The following is a 26976-nucleotide window of genomic DNA, read 5'->3' as shown; positions in this document are numbered from 1 at the left end:
TTGGGCTGGGAAGGTGCAGCCTCCAGGCACACACACGGGCACTGCTGCTTTGTGTACTGCTGTAGGGTGATCTGGGAACGGCAGCTGGAGGTGAGGTCCCTGGAGGACCCTCTCGAGCACAGGCCCATGCAGGGATGGGCTGAAGGGCAAGAGAAGCAGGCCCAGGAGGGCGGGGGGCTTGAGTGGAAAGGCAGTCAAGGCCAGCACAAGGGCGGGAGGAGAGGAGCAGCCGGAGAGGGAACGGAAGGAAGTAGGGGTGGGGGGAGCAGGTGGGACAGAGCACTGGAGAGGAGGGGCCAGATTCAGCAAATAAAGTATAGGACATCAGTTACACTGGCACCTCAGTCACGATGAGTGACTTTTGGCACAAACGTACCCTGTGTAGTATTTGGGACATACACTGAAACATTATGCAGAGTCTGTCTGGAATCGAAGTTTCACTGGATGTCCTGCATTTTCTCTGGAGACTCCAGAGGGAGAAGGTAGTTCTGAGAAGCTGGGGCAAGTGGCTGATGGCTGCAGGGGAGGCACAGGTGGCCACACAGAAGAGGTCCCTGGATTTTGGCAGTCTGGAGTTGGTAGTGAGCTCAGTGAGTGGGGTGAGGTGAACAGGCACACGAGGCTGTGTGTATGTGAGGCACGTGGCTGTGATGTGTGACGTACTTACTGTGCAGTGTATGTAGCATGTGTGACGCTTCTGTGTGTGTGGAATGGTGTGTGGACTGTGATCAGTGTGGTGCATAATTGTGTGTGGTCTGTGATGTGTATGCATGCTTATGCTGTCTGTGTGGTATGCACTACAAGACTATTGTGTGTGTGGGTGTGATGTGTGTGGCGAGTGTGAGGTGTGTGAGGTACATGTGTGGTGACGAGTGTGCACTGTGCTGTGTGATGTATCTGTGGATGCAGGCTGGTATGAGTGTGTAGTATGTCAGTGTATATGAGGTGGGCAGTGTGTGTTGCATGTTGGTGTGTGATGTCTGTGTGTGTAAGGTGGGTGTGTATGGTGTGTAATGTGTATTGTGATGTCTACTATATGACTGTGTTGTGTATGTGTGATATGTGAGGTGGTGAGTGTGTATGTGAGTGTGTGCAGTGTGAGTGTGAACGGTGTAGAGTGTATTGTGTGTGGATAGCACGGTGTGAGTGTAAGGTGTGTGTGCTGTTTATGTGCTGTGTGATGTGTCTGTGCTCACGGGGCAGCCAGTGTGCTGTGTGTGTGGTGTGAGTCTGTGGTGGACTGTCTCCCCAGCGCAGCTCCCTGCAGAAGAAGAGGGTGGGGCCCAGACGCTGGCCAGCAGGGAGCCTCCTCTGCAGGGGAGGCCTCTACACCAAACCCCAAAGGGGGAGGCGGTGGTGCAAGGCCAAGACAGGCTGGCGCCCAAACACTGGCGAACCGGGAGTGTTTACCCGGAGGGTGGGGAAGCAGCTGCTGAAGGTCACCCTGGAAGTCGGGCTGCGCTCTCAGGAACCCAGGCCTCCCAGTTCCCAGACTCTCATTCTCCCCATTTGTTCTCCGACTCGTACACTGTGGCAGGCACTGTTTTTCTGTGTATCATCTCAGTGCTCACAGCAACCTTGAGATCTCTGTTTACAGGGGAGAGAGCCGATCCATCACAGGAGGAGCCCCTTGGGCCAGTGCGGAATCTGCCGGAGCAAAGCCCAGCTGGCGTCTGAGCCTCCCAAACCCCCAGCACAACTCTCTTCGCATCTGCAGGAGGAAGGGAAGCGGGCCTCTGACTGCCCCCGGTTCACCTGAGCAAACTCCGGCCGACACCTGGCACCCTCAGGTCTCTGACTCTGAAGAAGGGGTCTTCGCGCTGGAGGAAGCCACAGGACCACTTCCTGAGGAGGAAGGTTCTGCTAAGGACCAACAGACCTCAGACCCCAGGCTTCATGTTGAGGTGCACTAAGAATCTCCCCCTTCAGAGGCCAGCTTGTGCCTCTCCCACCACAGACCTTGGTTCCTTCCCCTGGGGCTTCCCCCACACCTCCGCCCTTGGGCCAAGGGCAGAGAGACCCCTCAACTCCATCTCAGCCCCACTGGGTACATGGAGAGGGCTGGTTTCCCTGCCTCAAGCTCTGACTTGCTGCACCTCAGTTTTCTGGTTTTTCAGGGGTCATCCTATATCTTGCCTCGGATGTATGGGAGAGAAGATCCCTGAAACCCAGCTCTCTGGAGGGCTGGCGGAAGAGGCGACCCCCCCCCCCCCCGGGCTGTTTGTCCACACTCCCTGGTTCTGAAACCAGGGTGGTATTTCTCTCTGGGACAGGCTGGATTTTGGAATCAGCAAGTTTTGGAATAACATATTTTCCAGAAAAGCACCTTCCTGAAAGGAAACCACTTGTTCCAAGGAGTATAAAAGGATCATTGTGTTTGCCAGGTCACCGTTCCCGGGGACATGACACTTGAGGCAGGCACAGTCGAGACACAGAGACCTTCAGCCCCACCACATGCTCCCACAAATGCATTCCTCCAGCACATCTGCAGAGCAAGAGGGTAGAAACGGCTGACTGGCACATCCCATCATAGCTATAAAATCCAGTGCTAGCAGGCTTCAAAAGAATGAGGCAAATTAATGCGAAAGGCTATTCATCACACATTGCATCAGAGACCTGTGAATGTGGTCATGTGATAAAATCCCATTTTTTGTTAACTATACTTCTATATGTAGAAAAAGATGTGGAAGCTATGGGTCAACATGTTGATAAGCAGATATCGCTGGATGGGTAAGATTATTTATGTATTCTAAATGTTTCTTAATCTGGGCAAGAAGTGCACTCCTATAATCCCAGCACTGCAGCAGGGTGGCACGTTGGAGCCAGGCTGTGCAACTTAGAATTTATTTTTTGGTAGTAGGGGGATTGAACCCAGGCCTTGTCTCATACAAGCCAAACATACCACTGGGCTATTGTGCAACTTAGAGCCTTAGTGAGAACTTGTCTCCAAATTCAAAAGGGCTCTCTGGGGGTTGAGGGTGATTACTGGTGCATCTGGGCCAGAAGGGGTGTATTTGGGTGGGTTGAGGAAGGTAGAGGCTACTCTGGGACTCATGGGTCTGTGGGAGAGGCCTGGCTGTGTCTGCACTCGCCCTGTCCCTCTAGGGACCAGCATGGATCCTAATCCCAGATTATCGAGGCAGGGCCCAGGAATCTGTCAAAGTAATTCCCCAACTCCAGTGTTAGAGGGAGGTAACAGGGCCCTCAGCTCAGGGTGTAGGGGGATTTTATCTGCATGACTTCTGACTTCCACGCGGAGACCTTTGTCAGCTGCCAACAGAATCCACCCAGGAAGCAGGATTATGGTGGCCCAGAGTTTTTCGTCTTGCTCTTCTGAGATACGGGTACCATGGTAGTCCCCTGTCCCTGTGTAGGACCCTACGCAAGGGGAGGATGCCCCTTCTTCTGGTGTCAGTCAGCCAAACTCCCTGTGCCTGGGCCATTGGTCACTGTCAGTGCACATACTTTGCTGGTATGTCTTTCTGATGTTCTCCCCAGCCTTTCTCCTCGCTGCCTGGCTGGTTAGGTGGTCTTTCTCAGATTCCAACCCAAATTCCTTAAAGGCTGCAGCGAGGGTCTCTATCCATCCTCACCTTCTCACTCTTGACGCATTAGGCAGATTCTCATTGCTGTGATAAAATACATGGCATAAATAATTTGAGGCAGAAAGGTGTATTTTGGTTCATGGTTCCAGAGTTTTCAGTCCATGGTTGGCTGGCTCCAAGGTAGAAATACCTTGGTAGAAGGGTGTGGCAGGGGAGAGCTGCTGCACCATGGCAGACATATAAATGTGAACAGAAGCAAGGAGGGGGAGGGGGAAGGGTGGGGAAGGGGAGGCAGGATGTGGGGCTAGGGACATCTGTTAAAAGGCATGCCCCCAGTCACCTGGGCCCCATCTCTTAATAGCCCATTCAACTCATTAGTGAATTAATCCATTGATAAGGATGGTGCTCTTGTGATCTATCACCTTCCTAAATCCCAGCTCTGAAGACTGCTACATTGGAAATCAAGCCTTTACTATGTGAGTCTTCATTTTTAAGCCACAACACTTTGACAACTGTGGTAGACAAATAGTGCTTTCCCAAGACGTCCTCGTCCTAAACCACAGAAGCTGTGACTATGTTATATTCACATAGGGGAATTAAGGTTTCGGATGGAATGATGGTTGCTCACCAGGTCATCTTGAAATAAGGATATTACCCTGGATAATGTGAGTGAGCTCAATGCAATCAAAAGTTCCTTTAATGTGGAACAGTCAGGTCAGAGGAGGTCAAGAGAGAAAGCTAGAAGAGGCTTCTAGGCAAGGAGGGTGGGCAGTCTCTGGCCATTACACAGGAAGACTGAAGTACACACTTTCCCCCAGAGCCTCCAGCTAGGAATGCATCTTGTCAGCATCTTTATCTTAGCCCAGGGAATTACACATGCATGCTGATCTCCAGAACAATGAGATACACATTTAATGTCATTAGGCTGCTAAATTTGTTGCATCATGAAAGTATCCTTAGTTCACCCATTTGAACCAAGCAAGACCTAGTCTTGAATTGGCAACTCTAGTTAACCCAATCCTGGTTGCCAACAGAGTGGTAAAGTCGTCTCTGAGGATCTCAGGTCTTGGGATGGGAAGACAGAAATTACACTGCTCAGTGAGCAGGGTGAGAGTAATAATGTGATATGCTCAGGCCCAGGGCCAGGTGGGGAGCAATATGCATACCAGCAGCCCCAGTCTCATCCCATGAAAACCCACACGAGAGCAAACATGCTGGGTGTAGTGTACTCAGGGAGGCTGAGGCAGGAAACTTGGAAGTTCAAACACAGCCTTAGCAACTCAGTGAGATCCTGCCTCAAAATTAAAAAATGAAAAATAAAAAAAGAACTGGGGATGTAGCTTCGTACAAAGGCCTTATCCAGTATCAAAAATTAAAAAGTACCAACACATACAGTGGTACCTCAGTTCATGGATGCTTTTGTCTGTGAACAATTTGGTTTGCAAACAGATGCATTGGGCAAAATTTTGTTTTTGTTTGTTAACTCTGTACTGGGGGATGAGCATAACTGTGACCATCTTTCCCACACAAACCTGAATGTGGCCGTCTTTTCTAGAATCGTGGAACAAGTTAAGTTCATGAGTGAAGGTTATGTCCTAGAGGATGTTCAAATAGTATTACTTTTAATAGCAAAAACATTATAAAGATGCAAAAATGAGTCAATAGGAAAACATAAACAAATTACGGTGCATTCGTGAAGTAGAATAAGAGACCATGATGAAAATGTATCGATTTGACAGCTGTTGCTTATAAATAGATAAGTAAGGAGAAAAACAAGCTAGAGAATGTTTTCATTAAGAAAAGCAAATAAACACCCCTCTTCTCCGAGGAAACAGAACAAAACTTCTACACACTTTCTTGCGGGAGCGGCTGAAGCTAAAGATCCATCAAGTGCGAGAGCAAGGCCAATCCCAAGAACATAGCGCCTGAGACAAGCCGCATGGATAAACCCCTGGGCAGAGAGGTTTCACGGGATGCTCAGCCTCTCCAGTGTATAAATAAATGCACCGCGGCTGTTGGGGCACTCTTGCTCCTTCCTCTTGCTCCTTCTCCCTCTCCTCCTTCTTTGTCCTTCTCATCAGGAGAGAGGGCTCCACACGGCCTCAGTTTTCTGTGTTTGGACTCTTGTCCTTTTTCTCCATCCTCTCACCACCCTCACCCTGGGAACGATGTGCTTTCTGATGTGCTAAGAGGAATCATAGTATTGACTTTATATTACATCATGTTCTTTATAGTGTATTATTTCAGTTATGGAAGGTGTGCAGGATGCACTAAAGCAGAGTGTAAGGTCAAACTTTATTTCATCTAGATTTCATTGCACACATACAGATTTATAAAAACATAGAATAAAAGGCCAAAAGGATCTGACAGCCTCCAGAGGACAGATATGGTTGAAGAAGACTTACATTGGACTTTCTAGCCTTCTATACTGTCAAGCCTTACTTGAACAAGCACATGTTGCTTTTTATCTCATGCCATATTTTTAAAAATGGTGGTATAAATGTTAAGAAAAGCAGACTTGACTATGGTCGTTCTGGGATGAGCAGTTGTGGTTTGCACCAGAGGCCTGAGGGGCTGAGGTGTGTGAGGGTCCTCTTAGCAAGGGTACTCAGAACGAGGGAGACAAATTTGGAGCCTTTTCCTTGTGAGCTCATTCAGGACGTGAGGTGTCACTGATCCTCCCAGTGGAAAAGTGGTGTCATCCAAGGCCACCTGATGCTTTACAGAAGCAGTGCTAACGCCATGGCCGGGAACAGGCAGGCTGCTCTGAGTTTTATGGTGCTCTCAGATGCAATGTAACTTTCTGTCCCCCTCTAGCGAACCTTGAACCACTTTGTAATTCGTACTCCCATTTGATAGACATACCTTTCAGCGGAAGGGGGATTTCCTGACCTGCTTCCTGACACAACATATATCACAGAGGGGGGCATGGGAGTGCCAGGGTCTTCAGTGAAGTAATCCACTGATGCGTTTGTAGCTGAATGTGCTGGTGGGGCCTGGCTAGAGGAGGTGGCTCACGGAAGTGACCTAGAAGGCTGCATTATTTGTCTGTTTTAGCTGATCAACCATCCAAAATTAAAATTTCGGTTATAACAGGAAGGCTGTGTTCTGCTCCCTTGCTCCTTCTTTTTTCTCTGTTGCTTCCTGGTCTCTCAACTTCTTGGCTGCCACAGGTGAGCAGCTCCCTCCACCAGGCCTTTCTGCGTGCTTCTGCCTTGGAGCCAGCTGACCACGAGCTGCACTTCACAAACCATCACCCAGTCTGTCTGTCAGTCTGTCTCTCTCTTTCTACCCCTGCCTCTGTTTTTTGAGAGGATCTCACTATGTATTCCAGGCTGGCCTTAACTCACTCTATAGTCCAGGTTGGCCTTGAACTTAAAGCGATCCTCCTGCCTCAGCTGTATGGGTGCTGGGATTACACACACGTGCCACGGCTAGATTTATAGTTTTAAGTCCTTCCCCACCTGGGTTCCTGATATTATGAGAGAACCATATGGGCCCTACAGTGCCCAAAAATAAATTATGTTATTTAAACCACTGCTGAGATGAGGTTACCTTTCATTTATAGCTAAAACAAATTAAACAGCCTACTAACACATTTTATTCTGTTTAAGTATAGGGAGGCCAATGTTTTGGACCAACTTTCTACATTAGGACCCAGGACACATATCAAACCATAACAGACTCACTTGTGCTGAGTGCCATGTAATCAAACCGAGCTTTCAAACATAACCCAGGACATTCCAGTCGACTTAAGTCAGCTTTATGAGTAAGTCCTCCTTGTCTTATTCCCTACATGGACAATAACTTTGAACCACTCATCTACACTTCTTCTCTATTTCTGCCTTCTGCAATCCTCTCTGTCTGTAAAGCCAACCTCGTCTATTCAGCTTTTGAAATGTTCTGTTTTACACAATGAAGTGAGGTATTGCTGGATGTTAGAATCACAAAAGCCAATTTGATCCTTAAAAGAAAATTTGTTGTAATGTTGTCCTTTGCTATTAAAAGCAAAGACCACTAGCAGTAATCTTTCAAAGAACAGTGATGGAGTGTGACCAATGAAACACCTTAGTAACCTCTAGGTCCAGTGATTCCAGAGGGGGAGGAAGAGGTCTGTATCAGGAGATACATCATCCGCGATGGAAGAGGCTGTGGCTCTGTGGGTGCCTGTCTTTCTGTCTGCAAAAAAAGATTGACCAGTGAGTATGTTTTTGTGCTGCTCTGAGTCCGTTAGCCTGGGGAAGGAAGTTCTCAGATTCATCTTTCCAGGGACTTCTCGCAAATGTCGTGACTTACTAGGTAGCAACCATCTCCCTGGAAAGCACAGAATGTACCTTCTAGCTTTGCCAGCCAAAGGTTTAAATCCTGGCTGAAGGAAATGGAGGATTCAGTGTAGAGAAGAAACTATGATACACAGGGTTAGGTCTGAGAGCTGCTTTTATACATGGAAATAAAAAAGCCATAGGCCTCTTCAAGGAAGAGGGTTGTGGGCCCAAATCAGGACCAACAGGTGGAGGCTGCCAGCTTCATCCAAAACTAAGGAGGAATCTCTCACCCATCAGGGCTGTGTGGAAGTAGCGGGTGTAAAATACAGCTACTTTTTGATAGTACCACTCTGTTGTTCAGGGTATTAAACAAAGGATGCTGTCGGAGGGATTTCTCACCCAGGAAGAGTTTCCAGTACCAGTCCACATATTTGTATTCGCCCATAAATATTTCCGTGTCTACTTTTCCAAAGGAGGAGAGCAAAAGCAATGTGATACATTTTTATAAAATGGAATATTTGCAATTTGAAATACATTTCTTTCATTCTGATAAAAGAATGCTCTCTTTTATTAGACAGTAGGTAGTGTTATATTGTTGTGTTTAACTTCCTGACAAAATAAACTCTTGGCCATCTCTAAGTCTAAGATACCAACTGTGAAATCCATAAATAGGGTAACGACTGACAATATGGACAAAATGACACAATCATCTCTCTAAAGTGGCCTCTCCTGGACCTGTAGTGTACTGGAGTGTCCACTAGGTGCCATTCTGGTGTACTGCAGCAGCTAGCTCGGTCGAGAAACTGAAAATGTGGCCCACTTGCTTCCGGTGAGTTAAAGCGTACTGACAAAGACAGCTGCTTCTTGATAACTTCTAGTGTTTGACAACAAAACAAAAATGTTAAGCTGTGCTCTTCCTTTCCTAGCTGTTCCCTTCAGTCAATGAGCCTGCAGTGCTCTCAGAAATTTAGTGCCAGTGCTTTCAACAAACATTGTGCTTGGCTGAAACCTTCCGTGAGCTGTGGCTGTGCTTCCCTGCAAGAGCAGGGCTCCGTCCTGTCCGCACGACCTCATGTTAATAGAAGGATGACTTCCTTTTGCCTAGAGGCTGTGCTTCAGAAGGCCCTTACTGCCTACTTCCCCCATGGCAGTTCATGCTGCAGGGAATGACTTTTCTCTTGTTCTTCTCTGAAATATGCCAAAGAATATTTAAGGGGCACAGTTCTTAGTGATGGCTTTCCACCTCATCCATTCATTCAGAAATATTTGTTGAGCACACGCATGTGCTGGGTATTGTGTTAGCAAAAAACACCACAGATGGAGCCGCTTTCCTAGGGAATGGATATTCTAATGGGAAAGAGTCAATATAAAAAAAAAGCAAGGAGGTTTTTTTTCTGGTGGTAATAAGTGTTCTGGGGGAGAACGAAGCAGTAGGGGAAGGCAAAACCACAGGTGGGGCCACTGCAGGTACAGGAGAAGGTGCTTTTTGTGGAGAGATTCAGGCCATGGGGAAGAGATGAGGGTGGTGATCCAGAGGGAGCACTCTCCAGGTCTTGCAGCAGAAAGGAACTTGGCCATTTGAGAGCCAGGAAGCATGTGTATGTGGCTGGAGGGAAAGGGCTGGGGTGATGGGGTAAGATGAGGCTGAGCAGAGGGACAGGACACAGACCCTCATTTATATTGAAACAATGAAAAAGAAATGGGAATACGGGAAGAATGAGCTTTGGCCTGGGAATGAGGTGGACAGGGGTTTCGATTCGGGGTCCTGGGTGCCTACCCAGGTGCCAACCAAATGGCTGATAGAAGAAGCAACTTGGTTTGGAGGGTGAAGTGCCCTCTCCAAGGCTCCCGGGACCACACCTGCCTTCCACTAAGTGCAGTGCTACTGTGGTATTGGGAGGTGAAGGGGAGCAAAGTTCACCGGCACAGCTCCTGTGGGTGCCTGGTCTGTGACCATGAGGAAACGGGTATTCCAAAGCCTGCTGAGTGAGGGCCCAGCCCTGACTCCTCAGAGCGTGGCCGTTAGATGGAAGAGACCACAGACACCATCTGATAATACTTATTTTATCGTTATATTTAAAATCCACCCTGGGTCAGGATTGATGCCTTTTACTTTTTTTCTCTTCATTTTGCTTATGGGCTCCACCCACTGCACATTTATTCTGCACACACTATGTGTCCTGCCTGTGTAGCTGGTGTCAGTAAATCCATTTTCATGTGGTAGTGTCTCCCCACATCTTACCCTTTTGTAGGACATGAACATACCAGCCTCCCCTTGGGTGGTTCATGCCAAGTCAAGGAAACAGAAATTCACCTTCTGAAAGCAGCTTGAAACACAGAAAGAAATAGACCTTTGCAGCATAATGAGGTCCACGCGAAATCTTACAGACATTTGGTCGGCTGTGTCAAGTTCCAGCGTCTCATGGATGTTGACCTAGCACTGCATTTCATGGGTATTCTCCTTTATCTTCTTTACATCTGCTCATTTGAAATCTGACTCCATATGTGAAATCTGGCTCCATGCAACAGAAAATACAGTGGGCCTGGAGCTCGGCACCCAAGGCGACATAAAAGGAAAAAGTGGAAGGCCTTAGCGGGAGGATGCTGGGGGGCTTGGAGGATCACTCTGGTTAGAGATACACACAGTGTGTGGACACAAAGGCCACCATGCGCATAAAATTTCCCTGGAGTCGAGGCTCCCAGGCAGATCTAGTGAGGGATAGCTGCTCAGGTAGCAGCAGGGCTTAGGAACAAAGGCACATGGTTTTAAGGAACAGGAAGACAGCCTGAATGGGGCAGGGGTCCACGCCTGATCCCTCCCCTGTTGCAGACGCTGTGGAGATTGCACAGGCAATTTCAGCCTAAGGCAATGGACCGCTAGAAATCTTGACCTCTGTGCAGTGATTACCTTGACCTTCAGGCTGCTGTTCTTTTTCCAGGTTTTACTGCCTCACCCTCTGAAATTAAGGGTGCAGGAAGAGGATTACATTCAGATGAAAACATTGAGGTGAACTGAAGCAAACCGCAACACAAAAAGAGGGCCTGATTTAGATCCATTTTCAAAAAAGAAACCATAAAAGAAAAAAGAGAAAAGATTAGGACATTATGCAATAATTTAAAGATTCTATATTTATGAGTACCTTAGTGTTAAAATTTTACACATGGCAATAATACTGTGTAATACTGTGTAGTACAATCAAAGAAGTCATGTTTTTGAGGCACAATTTGTATGAGCATAGTACAATGTTTATAATATTCCAGTGAGATTTGCTTCAAAATAATAATGAGTCAGAGAAATAGAATAAAAACATAAAAGACTGGTCATGAATTAGTTATTGTTGAGGCTGAGCGATGAATTGGACATGGCTATTCTTAAACAATTCCACTTTTGTGTGTTTAGATTGTGATCCTGCCTTTGGATAGCAGCGATGAAGCTGGAATAGGAGCTGAGCACTGCTTGTCCTCAAAGCCTGTGCTCTTTTGTGTCAAATCCTAGACACTGTTTCATTATATTCGTGTGTGTTTTATTATGCCCATAAAAGTTTTCTAAAACATATTTGACTGTGTTGTACTGTACAATACTGTTACTATGTGTAAAATTTTATCAATCAAGTCTTCTGACTCTGCAACTCTAACCCTTTCCAATCTATCTAGGGCAAAGCTTGTGGCCTCCCTCCACCCCCAGCATCTCCAAGCATGCACTGTCCTGCTTTGATAAGCCTGAGTTGGGGTGTTCCACTGGGCAGTTCTTTGCCAAGGTGGGCGGGGGGTCACTAATGGAATCCTTCACCCTTCACCTTAACCCTTGGTGTTCACTTTGATTAGAGACCTACACAGTGGATGGATACATGAGAATATTGCAGGAATTAGGTTATCTCTACGTGGTTTGACATTTTAGAAGTAACTGAGCATTGTCAGTTATCTTTCAAAGCAATAGTAAATGAAAAACAGTGACTGTAAGCAGAAGTTTAATGCTTTTGAACAAATTTGACACTTTGAGATTACATGGGAATTTCTTAGAATTTCTAAAGGGTGGTTGTTTTATTTAGTCTGTTTTCTGAATTTGTTTTCTCTGGGAAAGTGCTTGGAATGGCCCAAAGAGGCTGGAACTGTAGCTGTCCCTTCGGGTACACAGGGGATTGTAGTGATGGTGCACACCTATAATCCAACACTGTGAAGGCTAGGGAAGGAAGATCATGAATTTGAGCCTAGCTGGGGCAACTTAATGACACCCTCTCTCAAAATATAAAAGGGCTGGGGTGTGGCTCAATGTGAATCTCCAGGACTGTAAAAACAAAACGAGAGTCTACAGATGTTTAAGTCCCTTAACATAAAATGGTGTCATTTTTGCATGTAGGCTATATATATATTAATTCATCCATATATTTTGAATCATGCATACATTTATTCTTATGATACCAAACACAATGTAAATGCTGTGCACATATTGCTATATTGTAAGGAAACAGTGACACAAAAGGAATCTGAAGACTCTCAGAACAAGTGCAGTTTTTTCTGAGAGCTTTCTATCTGTTGGGGCTGAGGTGTGGCTGTCCGTGCAGGGCTCCTGGGACATGCACTGGATGCCAGGCGACTATGACAAGCAGCCGGGATGCGCTATGGCACAGGCTCAGTGCCCAGTGCAGGTGTTTCAGCTCCATCTGAGATCACGATTGGTTTGTGTGCTCTGGTTCTTAGGGACAGGAAGACACAAGGGCTCATAGACATTGTCACACTCGAACCACCCGGGTAAGAGTTGTCGGATGGCAGGCTGTTATTTTCTGTGGTGGTGTTTATTTATTGTTATTGTTTCCTTTTTATCTAGTAAATTCAAAGATAAAGCACATTTAAAAGATAGCATATGGTCCAATGTTGACTTTCTGTGGAAATTCGATTCAGTCTTCACCCAGTTCTCCAGAATCGTGGAGAGAATGGAATTTGTGAACCCAAATACCACTGTATTTACCATCAGGGAAAACCAAGAAGATTTTTTTTCTCTTGAAAACATTATGTATGCTTCAATAATAAAGGCTGTTTTCTAACCCCTCTGTTACTCATGTTTTATTGTTATTTTTCATTTTAATTTATGTTGAATGATAGTATATGTAGAAATTTTTACTTATGAAACTAAACATATATATATATATATATATATATATATATATTTTTTTTTTTTTTTTTTTTGTACTGGGGATCGAACCCAACACCTTGCACTTGCCAGGCAGGCGTTTATACTGCTGAGCTAAATTCTTGGCTCCTGAAGTTTGTATCTTTTTATTTGGTAAAAAAATGTAACACAACATTTGCCATTTTAACCATTTTTTAAAAACAGTGCTGGGATCAAGACCAGTGCCTTACAACTGCTAAGTAGGGGCTGCATCTCCTGCCCACAGTTTAACCAAGTAAGTGTACACGTTAGTGGTACTAAGTACAGCCACACTGATGTCCCGATCTTCAGCACAGCCCGTCTCCAGAACGTTTTTATCCTGCCAAACTGAAACTGTCTACCAATTAATTAGTAATTCTCCTGCCTCCTCACAACCACCCTTTCTCTTTCTGTCTCTAGGAATTTGGATACTTCAGGCTCCTCATATAAATGTACCTTGCAGTATTTGTCCTTTTTTGTGGTATTAGAACTGAACCCTGAGCACTCACTTTGAGCTACATCCCTGGCCCGTTTTTTTATTTTTTATTTTGAGATAGGGTCTTGCTAAGTTGCTATATTGCCAAGGCTGGGTTTAAACCTGCAATTCTCAGTGCCTCCCAGAATGCAAGGTTCACCGGTGTGCATCACCATCTGCCGATATTTGGTCTTTTGTGGTTGGCTTATTTCACCTAGCAGAGTATCTTAAAGGCTCAAACATCTTGTAGCAAGTGTCAAAATATCTTCTATTTAAGGCTGAATAATATCCCACTGTATGTATACAATAGTTTGTTTTTAAATTCTTATTATGACAAAATTCAAAGATACTTAAAAACTTATGCCAGGCATGGTGGTGTATGCCTGTAATCCTAGCGCTTGGGAGGCTGAGGCAGTAAGATAACTATGAGTTCAAGGCCAGCCTGGGCTACAAAGTGAGTTCAAGGCCATTGGCAGTTGTTCAGGCTGAGGTGTGGCCATCTCTGCAGGGCTCCTGGGACATGCACTGGATGCCAGGCGACTGTAGCAAGCATCCAGGATGCACTGTGGCACAGGCTCAGTGCCCAGTGCAGCTGAGCTGTACAGTGAAATCCTGTCTCAAAAAGAAGAAGAAAAAGAAGAAGAAGAAGAAGAAGAAGAAGAAGAAGAAGAAGAAGAACAACAACAACAACAACAACAACAACAACAACAGCAACAGAAAACACTTAAAAACTAATAAACAGTAAAGTGCATTCACGGGTACATATAGTGTAATGCATCCGTTATCCATCTCCAAAAAATTTATTTCATCTATACTTCCACTTATTCTATCTCCTACCCTATTAAGCTAATTTCAACTTAATTTGCAAATATTTCAGTACACATCTAAAAGGGCTCATATTAAAAACGTAATCACAGCATCGTTATATTCCAAGACGTTTAATGATTCCTTTGTATGATCACCTATCAAGTAAATGTTTGTATTTCTATATACATTTTAATGTTTGATTTGATTATATGTTTTTATATTTGTAGTAGGCCATTTTAGGCTTTCCAAGAGCTGATCGTGATAGAGAGTCCGGTTCAAAACCAAGATAAATGAGTTTTGAGCTAGTCAGACTCTAGCAGAAACTTCCTGGACTTGGAAAATCTTTTATTTTCCTGGCACTTGTAAGCTGTTTTCTCAAAAGCAAGAAGAGCAAAGCAGTGAATAGCTGTTCCTTTGGAGCTGACAGCTTTCAAGATTTCATGTTATTTGTTTGTCTTCTCTGTTCTGTATTTGGCTCCTTACATGCTTCCCCAGGAAAATTTAGTAGTTCTAATTTTGAGATAGGTAAGAAGAGCACATCATCTGCCTGGAGCTGTTAATTGTAACCCGAAAATGAAAAGGCAAAAGAATGAAAAAGAAAGAAAAAGAACAGAGATCTTGGAGGACATGGCATGCCAAATCTAATGGTAAGGATAAAGGGATTAGCTGGGAATTCATGAGACAGATTAGAAAACTGTCCTGGGTTAGGGATAACATGAAAGAGGTGGCCACGCTGCTCCGGTTGTTCCCGGAATGTCTCTGTGTTATGATAAACAATTCCTTTGTTTCTACAGATCTGTTCAAGACCAGCCTGCCTGTCAATATACTCAATGGATGTAACCAGTTATGTAACATTTTGTCACTTGCTTTGTAACTCCCACTGCTAAATTCCTTATAAACTAAGCTCTTTTGTTAATTCAATGCTGTTGCCTTTGTGGAATTAGCTCTCAACAGTCTGCAGGTGTAAAGATTAAACTCTGCCTTCTTAAAAAAATAAAAATAAATATTGCAACTATCTGAAAAAAAAAACATGAGCAAGGTGATTCATGGCAGGATTTTTAGCAAAAATCTAAGGTAAATTGTTCTTCTTCTGTTATTATTATTATTTTAATATTACATTGAATTAAGATTGCCAGATGACACACATGATGCCAGTATTTTAAGCATTGTTTAGCTGAAATTTGAATTTAATTGAGCACCCATATTCTTGTTTCCTGAATCTATCCATTTTCTATTAACGGCCTGGGGATTTTTGTCCTTTTAGACAAAATGTCCTTTGGATCATTTCTTAAATGAGGTTTCTTTTCATGGCAGACAGTTGGATTCTCGTCAGTTAGCTTATTTCATGTTTACCCAATGTTATAGCATTATACACATGATCAAAATACAGTAAATATTTAAATTAAAATTTTAGTACAGTGACACTTGGCGTCAATCCACCTCAAAATACTTCTTGTCGGGCTAGGGATTTAGCTCAGTGGCATAAGTGCCTGCCTTGCAAGTATGTGCTCCTGAGTTCAATCCCCACTACTGACAAGGAAAAAAAAAGACAAAAGAAAAAACACTCCTTGACACTTTGAACACACTTACTGCAACAGTCTTACCACTTTCTGAAGTCATACTGGAAGTGCTTTTTCATGAGTGTTAATAGTTGCCCTGTTGTGGTTGCCTTGATGTTCTGAATCAATTCAAAATGTTTGCTTTCATGATCATTTTGACTTTGGGGAAGAGCCATAAATCACATGATGCTAGATCTGGTGAATAAGGGGCTGATAAGACACCGTGACAGTTTTATGAATTAAATGGCACACAACAGCTCCACTCACTGTGTTTTTGATCACAGCTTTTAAAGATACACAAGGGGCCTCGCAGAAGTGCTTCAGAACAGTGACAACGGTGGATCAGTATGTTCAAAGTCAGGAGGAGTATTTTGAAGGGGGTTATTGGCAGTGTTTTCTTTACTGTAATATTTAAAGTCAGCGTATATTTTGATCACATCACATATATACACATGCCACACACACACTACGCAGTACCAAATGTAGGAGAATTTATTTCCCTCTGCCTTTGGCAATATCAAATATTTATGTCTTTAGTTTTGCTAATCTTCTGGGCCAAACATTTGAAAACAGCTAGTTTAGATCATATCTTAAATGAAGTCAGCTTTTCCTTTGTAATGCCTAGCTTCAAGATTTTGTTTAATACTAATTTAAGACTTTGTTTATATAACAAACATTTGTACAGTGAAGTGCAATGATTTCTAATGCTTTTAAATTCTCACTATGGATTTTGCAGATGTCACCAACAAAGCTGATCTTTACTGTGCGTGCTCAAGTCAACACTCAAGAATTTGAACTTAGCTGTAGCAAAAGCAAATATTTATATGGAAAAAGAAAACACTTAAATTTGGAACCCATTAAGATAAAAAAGTGAACACACTTATGATGCCTTTTTAGCTTTTGCCTCTTAGAGGCAACATCTACGTCACACAACCTATATTGACTTGAAGCAGCATTTCCGTTAGCCTTCTGTCCTATTTGCAATTATTGCAATAAGGGATTTTTAAAAAGCCTAGTCTTTAATCTACATTTCCACAAAAAGCTGTTGAAAGAGCAAATTTCTGCTCAGTTGTTTTTTCCTTTGCTTTTAAAAAAAAAGTGCCAGGAATCCCACCCTGCTGTTGGGTAAGAGTCAATCATGTATTATTCCTGGATCAAACACAGGCATTCATGCTGAGGAAAATGTTTTGCAATGGGATCTTGGTCTCCACTAAAAACAAAAAAAATGGCTAAAAAGAGCCTTCAATTTATTTTCAAATTCTATGGCTAAATTCCTATAATTCCTAACTGGTGAAAATATAGGCAAGCTGGTAGATTTTACTTAGAGTCAGACTGACTGCTTTGGTGAGTGCCCAGAGTGTACTGAGAGCTATTTGTGACTAGTTTTCAGGTGGTTACCAAACGGAACTCTAATGAAATGAATATTGGCACTGAACTGGAACACACAAGGGGAAGCAGGGGAGAAGTGGGAATACTTTAATTTTTTTTAAGAAAATGAGCAGTTGGGGCTGGGGATTTAGCTCAGGGGCTGAGGACTTAGCTCAGCGGCATAAGAGCCTGCCTTGCAAGCAGGCAATTGTGAGTTCGATCCCTGGTACCGATAAAAATGAAAAAGACAAAAAAAAAAAAAAAAAAAAAAAGAACAGTTATAACCAGTTTCTACTTAAAATTTTGGTATCTAACAAACCAAAAAGTTCACTTCCCAAACTGGCCAAATTTACAGATGAAATCTTTCTATTGTATTTTGATATTAATTATATCTTATCAAAATTAACTTTGCATAATATAACCATTATCAATCCACACTCAACAGCTTTTCTCTTCCTCAAACTTGAACAACCCTAAAACCTAGTTAATGCTCTGGAAATCAATATACCCTCCAAAGTAATCAGTTCCCCTGAAACTAATATTCTCCTTCACCCAACACATTACATTCTCCTGTTACCCACTAGCTATATTCAGCAGTCACCTATGAAGCAATGTCACTGCAGCAAAAACCATTTTTCATGAATAAAAACCGCTAAATTTTAGCTGAACATATAGATTCTCAGCAAAACATAGTATTTCCCATGGTTCTTTGCATTTGGACATTGGCATATGATTATTTTCTGGCCAATGGGATGTTTGGAAACAATGTCTTCCAGGTCAAATCATTCAGGAGAAAACTTTCCACGTAGTCTTTTTCCCTTGTTTCTTTGGGCTAGAAAAAAATTTTTCGGTGTACTGAGGATAGAGCCCAGGGCCTTTACATTGAACTACATCCCCAGTCATTTTTAAAGTGTTTTTTTTTTTAAAAACAGGGTTTCATTAAATCACTATGTAACTCAGACTGGGCTTGAATTTGCAATTTTCCTGCCTAGGCACCCTCCAGAGTACCATGATTACAGGGATGTAGCACCCTCCCAGCTGAGCCACAATATCTGAACTAAAGTGGTGAACCGTCTTTGATCACATGAGTGAGGACAACAGCCTAATCGGAGGGTGAAGCAGAAAGAAAAGACTGAGCTCTTGGTAAGCGCCCTGGTGCGGGCCAGGAAGAGAGCCAGAGCTCCCGAGATCCGGCCATGGAGGGACTTAGGCAGCTTATTCTTCCGCCCTCTTGGTAAGTGACGCAGGAGTGGGCCAGGAGGAGAAACAGTGCCCCCCTGAGCCTACCGGCATGCAGGCTGAGAATCAAACACCCTCACACCCCTGTAGCAACTGGGGACAGATGTCTCAGCATCTCTTGGGAGGATGACCATATGCAATATAGCAAATATGGGGGATTTCCTTCTATCTTCTGTTTGAAGGCAAAGTTGTTTTCACTGTTTTGTTTTGTTGTTTCTTTTGCTCTATTCAGTACTCTCAATTGGTTTGATAATGTTCTGTTTTTGGTTTTATTTTGCTATACCTAATTGACTGGACGACTATTGTGAAGGTAAGGAGATATACCATTGTACCTATGTTATGGGTTAAGAACTGGATTATGAATTAATGCCAGCTGGATTACATCAGCATGGTATTGAGTGAAGATGCTCCACCTGAGGAAAGTTGCCAGGATAGATAGAGAAAAACGGAGGTGTTAAGGGTTGAGGCGTTAAGGAGGCATTGTGGGTTCTCCTACAAGTTGCTGTTTGAGCTGTTGGTTCTCCTGGAGGAGCTTTGGTCCTCACATTGAGCATTGCTTCCTGCTCCGGAGGGGAAGATGTGTGCTGCTTGGTCTCCAGGATGAACTCGTCACACTGCTTCCTGGCATGTACCCAACTGTTCTTGTTGGAGGAGCTCGGGGCCTCCGTGTCGCTGAGGACGGCTGTGGTACCTTTCTGGACAGCCCTGGTCTTTGTTGTGAGTGTGACTTCTTGGCTCCAGCGTAGAACCCTCATCCCACTAGCACAGCTCCTTCACCCTGCTGGCATAGACTTTCTGGCTTCCACCGCTGACCCTTGGGTCTTCCCGGCACAGATCCGTAAAAAAGACTAGTGTGAGTCCTTCTTGTGGGCTCTGGACCTCCAGTTGGACTCGTGGGAGGCATTGTCCTGAGATCTGGGTTTTTATGCGGACTCGTGGGACATTGCTGTGTGATTTAGGCTCTTGATTAATCTATGTCTTTGGTGTTTCGGATAGATTTCCTGCATTTTCCTGTGTTAACTCCCGGTGACCATTATAAAAATTGTATAATAAACTCCATGTCTGGATCCTAATTGTTCTCTGTGTACAACCCCTGACTACAACAACCTATTACTACCATCCCAATATCCTGCCGTGAAGTTCTGTACCAAGTTCACTGCATTGTCTTGATCGGCTTTGTTCTGTCTTGTTCTGTTATATTTTTACTACCTTCAAAATAAAATTAAAAAAAAGATAAGACAAGACTGAGTTCCTGGCTTACCTTTTATGGAAACAGGCCCTCCATGTCCTGGCCTGGTAATTCCATGTAGTAAGAAACTACCGAATTAAAATTCTTTCAGTGAATTTGAAAGTTTATCCAGAAGAAAAGCTAAAAGAAACTTAAGCTGTTGTGAAACAGATTTGCAGGAAGGAAAAGTCTGGGACTCTCAGTGTAAATACAAACAAGAGAACTTGAAGACCTAATAATCTCTCCCTCGGTTTCCAGTGTAACTAACCCACAAATTAAAGGTGCTCCTTTCACTTGTCTGAAAATTTCAGCTGGAAAATAGTATTCTTATTATGTATCTGAAATCCTGGTAGTTATCTTCCAAAAACACACTCAGAAACAGAATAAAGCAAAGCAAAACAAAACAAAAACATGACTTTCTCAGTTTAAAATGAATCCTATCAAACATAAACCTCGTTCCTTAAAGTAACTTAAGCAAAAATAATTGTAGCTACCAAAAAATGCTCTACCACTGAGCCGTACCCCCAGGACTTTTTCATTTTTTATTTTGAGACAGAATCTTGATAACTGACCAGGCTGGCCTCAAACTTGGTATCCTCCAGCCTTAGCCTATTGAGTAGCAAGGATTACAGGCATGTGCTGCCACATACAGCATGGTTCAAACCTTAGACATTCCCTACAAGCTCGTATGCTGCAGGCTTGATTCTCAGTGTAGCAATGCTAAGAGGTGGGGTGATGGATCCCAAGGCCTTCAATCTAATGAGTGGATTAATCCACTTGTAGATTCATGATTTAGTAGGATACTGGCAGGTGGTAGAAACTACAGAAGGTGGGGCCTAAAGGAGGCAGATCCCTGGGAGTGTGCCCTCAAAGAGTAGATTTTGTTCTCGACCCCTTCTTTTCTGTCTTTGCTTCTTGTCTGCCACAAGTGAGCAATTCTCTTCTGTCATGATGATTTGCCTCACTACAGGCCTAAACCGATGGGGTCATGTGGCCATAGACTGAACCCTTTGAAACTGTGAGCCCAAATAAATCTTTCCTCCTTTTAAGATGTTCACTCAGGTGTTTTGTCACTGCACAGGGAGCTGAAACAGACATTACAATCTATGATCGCCCTACGGGAATGAAGATGGATCCCCAAGTATTCCTGTTACAGTGTAGGAAAGTGAATTCACTTGAAACTTTTGTTGAAAAACTTTGTGTTCCTTTCAAAGTCAGAGACCATTAAGGCACTTTAAGATGATGGGCTTTTAAATCTAACTCTCAATTGTAAATCTGGATACAGTAGGAGTAAAGTCTGTGAACAATAACTGTAGACATTCAGTACCTCTGGGATGAGTCAAAATGCTATCTGTCTTCCCTATTTTCAAGTGGATGGTGTCATTTATACCACCATGTATATTGTGTAGGCTGCAGCTCTCTGGTCTGATGGTACAGGACTCCAGATTGATGGAGTGGCACTGCTCACTGTCACAGTGATTAAAACATAGGGCAGTGGTCCCTGCAGCACCTTGCTGTCCAGTTTGGTGGAGTGGAGCTAATTAAAGGCCCAGGTATGTCTTAAAACTTGAACTTTCCTGCCAGAAGATTCAGTTAAGCTAGTTTGTACTTTGGAAGTGCTTTTGAGAATTTGAATATGAGAGAATGCAAGAGTTTCACCATCGGGAAGTCTATTCTACACTGAAGTGGTTTTTATGCTATCATCATCGTAGTATTATTAGAAAGTCGAAGAACAACTCAGAGACTTTTGGAGAATTGTGGAAATTTGTCCCAATTACAGAGAAGATAAATTTTGCACAGACTGGGCAGGATATATGAACAAAACCTGCACATGGTCTTTGTCCTCGGGAATGCTGGTTGGCTGCCAGACATAATCTTGGTGATTTTCTTTCTAGTGTTGGTCCAGTGGTCCCTGGCTGTGACACTGGCATCGGTAGTACCTCTCTCACTGAAATTTCTTACCTGTTAGACATTGGGGAACTGATAATGTGTGAATTCTGCTAGGTCACTTTTGAATCAAACTAAAACATGAACATTTTTATGGATGGCATAGCTGTTGACCTCCAGTCTGCAGAAAGGGATGAAACCAACACGCTGCCTCTGTCACGAGGCATGGACCACCTGGCTAGTGTTGGATGTGGTACAAGGCACAGTGACATCCTAGGAAGCCTCTTCGCTATCGTGGAGAATTGTGATGCTATTAAAATACATCTCAGCTTCAACGGGAGACATAAAAATAAAGATTTGATTGTCATTCTTTTTGGGAGCTTTTCTCAAAGAAAGGAAGACACTTTTCTCATCTAGAGACAAAGAATTCAATTACACAGATCCACATTTTTGAAGAAAATCTCTTTATATGTATACGGTAAAGTGGGATCCACAATCCAAGTTACAACTACATGGCCCACTTCATCAGAATGTCAGGGAGAATTAGGGGCCAACATTGTGCTTCTCCCTTTATCAAGTAATTCAGGATACCATGCTATCTATACTGGATTTTTATGTCCATAATTTAAGGTCTTGTGATGACTATTTTATCACAATCTAGCAGTCGATTGAGAAGACTGTCCCAGTTATTTTGATCTAAGCTAGGAACCAAATGCATATGGATTTAAAGCTCTAAATATTTGTTTACTTTTCATTTTCTTCCAGTGTAGCTGGTGAGTTTCCACAGGCAATGTGGCTTTCCAGAAGTGGCAGTTGTTACATATAGTTCAGGATTACAATTATGGGGACCTTGTAGGAGAAATTACTGATTGTCCCCCAATACCTGGTCTCATCGTCTTCAACAAGGAATCTAATTATCAAGCAGGTCACACTGTGTTATGGGAGCTGAATGTTTATTCTCCTCCTAGATTCATATATTGGGAGCCCTGATTCCCAGTGAGATGTTATTTGGAGACAAGGCCTCTTAAGAACTAACTAGGTTCAGATGAGGTCTTAGATGGGCTTATTGCCTTACAAGAGGAGGAAGTTGAGCCCCACTCCTCTCCTCTCCTGTCAGTCCTCCCATTTTCTCCTCCCCCTTCCCCCTTGCCTCTTCTCTACTCCTTCCCCACAACACATACATGGAGGAAGGGTCATTGTGAATACACAACAGGGGGCCACATCTAAAACCCAGAAAGACAGCCTCACCAGAGGTGGAAAGGGCTGGAGCTTGGATTTGGACTTTTGCATCTGCAGAACAGTCAGAAATGAGTATCTGTCATTTAAGCCTATGATATTTTGTCACAGCAGCTCACACTGTGAGAGACATGGACTCCCAGAATCAAGGGTGTATTTCTTAGCATTGCTTTGAAATTCTAAGCTAGAAGCAGTGACATTAAGGATTTTGAGAAACAGAGCTCCTATGACAGCTCTGAATTGTCTACGCTTCAGATCTTTAGATAAGGGAGAGAAATAAGTTGACATCTTGTTTATTATTGTGAAACTTTGTCATTTTCCGTTAAACCCAATTCTTGTTACTGTTTCTTTTATGTTTTCTTGACTTTCAGTGTTCTTTAGTGGGTCTCTAGGTCATTTACTCTTCATGATGAGAGGCCAAATCTTGATCTCTTAGATTGCAAATATAATGAACATCTTGAGAATTCTGGCTTCCTGTCTGCAGCAAGGAACAGGAGTAGGTTGAATGAATTCTGAGGGCTTAAAGTCTTTGCTTCAGATAGTTCCCAAAGAATTGTCCTGAGCTCCACAGGGATCCTGAGACTTAATTTTATTCTGCAGGGAGCAATACTAATCCAAATAATATACCTATCGTTTGTGTAAAGATGTTCATTCTTTCCTGAAAACCTTGCTATGGTGTTTGTATACATGCAGTCAGGAATTGTTGAGAAAAAATTCCATTTATTTTAATGAGAAAACAGTGTATTCATTCTGATCTATAATACCCTAAAATACTAACATATAGAGAAAAATATATTGACTTCACTATAAAAGGTTTATGTAAGAAACAACAGTTAGTAATCAGAGTTGTGTTAAGAAAGACATCTGATGAAGTTTATTCTACTTATCAAAGGAGGAGAACAGACCTCATAGTGAATGGACTGGGGGAAAAGGGTTTGAAGGGCTCATCCTTTGGAATCAGGAGCCCATTGAGTGTTCCAGCACAGACTTCTAATCTTCTCATCTCTGGCTTGGCATGTGTTTTGTATTCTTCCCTAAGTGGTAAACAACTCATATTTGTTCCATATGATATTCTCTGAGTAGAAATTGCTGTGCCAAAAATAAGCTCATGAATATGTTTTTGCCTGGGTCTTTGGTCAGTTGCTATCCAGAGAGCAGGGCAGGCACTGGGGTTTGAAGCATGAGTCCCTGGCCAATTGGGAATCTTTTAATGAGCTCCAAGTTGCAAAGGCTGGTGAAACCCAGGGCATCCCCTGCATGGGGCAGCAAGACCTCCCACCCCTGATGGAAGCCCTTGAAGCTGGAAATTGATTAGGGCATGACCCAGACAAGACCCTACAAGAAAAAGAAGATGCCTGGGTCAGTCACATGAAGAAATTGCTACAACCCATAAAAACACCAGGCTCTGAGAAAATCCAAACAATAGGTTGCTAGGCAGAGGGGCTGAAATTGACATCATCCTTCCCAGTATATAAATAAACATGCTGCTTGGTTGAGCAGTTCCTATCCTCCCATCAGGAAAGTAAGGGCTCCCCCTGACCCCAGTTTTGGCTCTTCTTTATTTTTCTCATTCTCTTGTGGTCCTTCACCCCAAGAACCTCAGGAGCCACATGGGTCAGAGCACACCCCTACACTTCAGCCTTCCCCTTGGCAGCAGAATTGTTTAACCTGACTCCAGGACACTGTTATATTCCTTTTTCTTGCCTTAGTCTCTTTGGTGCTTATGTCCTTTGGAAGGGGGAGAAAAATTCCTTCACCACTTGTTGTGCAGGCCCCTGGTGAAGCCAGGCATTGCCCACACTGTTTGAGCTGCTGCAGCTGTTGGACTTCAAACAGCTGAGTGGCTGGATTGGAGTTGGGTGGTGAAGCATTGTGGATATTACAGAATGAATGGCCATTTTCATGCCTCCCTGTCATCTAGAGCCCCTGATATGTTAATTTCATGGCTGTTAATCTTTGAGCTCTCTGGTATTTAAATTGATGCTTAAGGAAAGGTGCTTGGGAACTGAGATCCAGAGCAATGAGCTTACTTCTGAAACTGTGGGACCATTGCAACCAACCGAGGCAGTGGGGATGTGGGGCCAATGGTGTGCTGCTTGGGCAGGCCTCACAGGAACTGGGTGCTAGCTGGAAGGAGCACGAGCCCTTCTCCCCTTCAGGCTTCCACGTGCCCCATAGTGCCACAGCAGTTAATGTGTTTATAGGAAGACAGCTGGCAAAATAGAAAGGTGGGTCCAGAGACCCTGAGTGGCTGGGGAGCCACTTGTGCTCCGTGGTACAAGCTGAAGGCCTGCACAGCGAACCCCATCCAGCCATGCAACCTCAGCATCTCACTTGGAACTCGGTAGGGCCCCTCTGAGCACCCTAATCAGCCAGGGACCTTTGGGTAGGCCTCTCGAGGCCTGGTTGAGCCTTGCTCAGCCACTCCAAGTGGCTGGGGAACCACCTGCACTCAGTCTTGTGAGCCGAATATCTGCACAGTGAACCCCATCCAGCAGTGTAACTGGGGCACCTCATTTGGAACTCGGTAGGGTCCCAACCAGCAACCCCAAGCAGCTGCAGAGCTCTGGTGCACCACGTGGCATGAGCTGATGGCCTGCACAGTGTACTCCATCTAGCTGTTCAGCCTTGGTACACCACTCGGAACCTGCTAGAGTCCCGCCCAGCAAACTCATGCAGCTGGGGAGCTTCAGAGGACCATGTGGGGTGTGCTGAAGGCCTGCCCAGTGTACTCCCCACATTTGAGGAGTCCTTGAGTGCTACTAGGGACCTAGTAAGGCCTGACTAATAACCTCCACTCTATTGGGGAAACTCCCTGCAGTACTGACAGACATCTTCAACCCAGGAAGCAACTGAGACCTTGCATTCAGCTTCTCTAGCAGAACAAAGGAAAATGACAAAGCAAAAGAGCAAAATGCAGTCTCAAACTTCAAGCCCATCCCAAACAAGCCTAGGAGACGTGGACATAGAAGAAAATGTAAACCATACATATGAAACATCTGAAATGATAGCAACTGAAGTAAAGAAGCAACTCCATGAAGCTATAAAAGAACTCAGATCAGAAATAATCTCCCAGGTAAAACAAGAAATGATAAACATAACAAAAGAAATGCTGAACACATCTAAAGAAGACATAGTTAAAAAAATTGAGGAGCACTGCAAAAAATGGAAACCTTGAATGAACAATAGAAGAAAGAAACAGAATGCATGAAACAGGTTCAAAGAATATCCAGGAGGGCCAGGGGTTTAGCTCAGCAGCATGAGTGCCTGCCTCGTTGAGGTCATGAGTTCAATTCCTGGTACAAAAAAGGAGAGATATCCAGGAAATCAAGAATTCCATCAAAAGCTGGAAAAACTGCTTCAGTGAAAGTGAAGGTAGACTTTCCCCTCAAAAACAAGATTGCAGCTAGTGAACAGGAAAGATCTTTTAAAAATAAGAAGGAATCAGAAAATAACAATTCAACAGTTGCAAGATGATGCAAAGAAAAACAACATAAGATTGATAGGTGTAAATGAAAAAGAAGGTGACAACACAAATGATATCAAGAGGCTATTTACAGAAGTAATAGCTGAAAATTGCCCAAACATGAGAATGGAAACTGACACACAGTGAAACATATTGAACTCCAAAATAAAACTACACCCAGACATATAATAATCAACATCCCAGGAATTCAACATAAGAATAGAATATTAAAAGAGAGAAGAGACAGATCACTTATAAAGGAAAACCTATCAGAATCACAGCAGACTTCTCAATGCAAACAATAAAGTCAAGAAGAGCATGGAGTGAATTATTTCAAATCATAAAAGAAAACAATTTTCAACACAGACTGATGTATGCTGCAAAACTGTCCTTCAAAATGGGTAGAGAAATAAGATACTTTCATGACAAAGAACAGCTGAAGAACTTCATGACCAACAAACCAACCTTGCAAGAATACTGAAAAAATTCTAGATAGACATAAAAATAACTATAACTTCAAGAACACCAACAGAAAAAAAACCCATATGCTGTATACAAGAAACTCATCTAACCCAAAAGAAAATTCAGACTGAAAGTCAAAGGATGGAAAACAATACTTCATGCAACAGGAACCCCCCAAAAAAGCAGGAGTAGCTATTCTTTTTGCAAACAATGTGAACTTCAAGCCAAGAATGATCAGAAGAGATAAAGAAGATCACTATCTACTACTTAGGGGAAAACTTCAAAAGGAAATA

General features: G+C 43.5%; 2 long non-coding RNA genes across 2 annotated transcripts; both read left to right on the top strand.

The window, feature by feature from the left end:
* The first annotated feature begins 329 nt into the window (after positions 1 to 329).
* LOC106027916 (uncharacterized) lies at positions 330 to 12864 on the top strand. The gene is made up of 2 exons (XR_001201502.2): positions 330 to 482; positions 1598 to 12864. It is a non-coding gene; the product is annotated as an uncharacterized LOC106027916 (long non-coding RNA).
* A 116-nt stretch (positions 12865 to 12980) lies between these two features.
* Positions 12981 to 19646, top strand: LOC134470609 (uncharacterized). The gene is made up of 2 exons (XR_010039602.1): positions 12981 to 14885; positions 18158 to 19646. It is a non-coding gene; the product is annotated as an uncharacterized LOC134470609 (long non-coding RNA).
* Positions 19647 to 26976: the final 7330 nt, after the last annotated feature.

Source organism: Cavia porcellus, unplaced genomic scaffold (assembly GCF_034190915.1).
Source record: "Cavia porcellus strain 051 isolate PalLab524CR breed Dunkin Hartley unplaced genomic scaffold, mCavPor4.1 scaffold_1, whole genome shotgun sequence".
NCBI classification, from domain to species: domain Eukaryota; kingdom Metazoa; phylum Chordata; class Mammalia; order Rodentia; family Caviidae; genus Cavia; species Cavia porcellus.
This window is presented reverse-complemented; position numbering and strand designations above follow the sequence as displayed.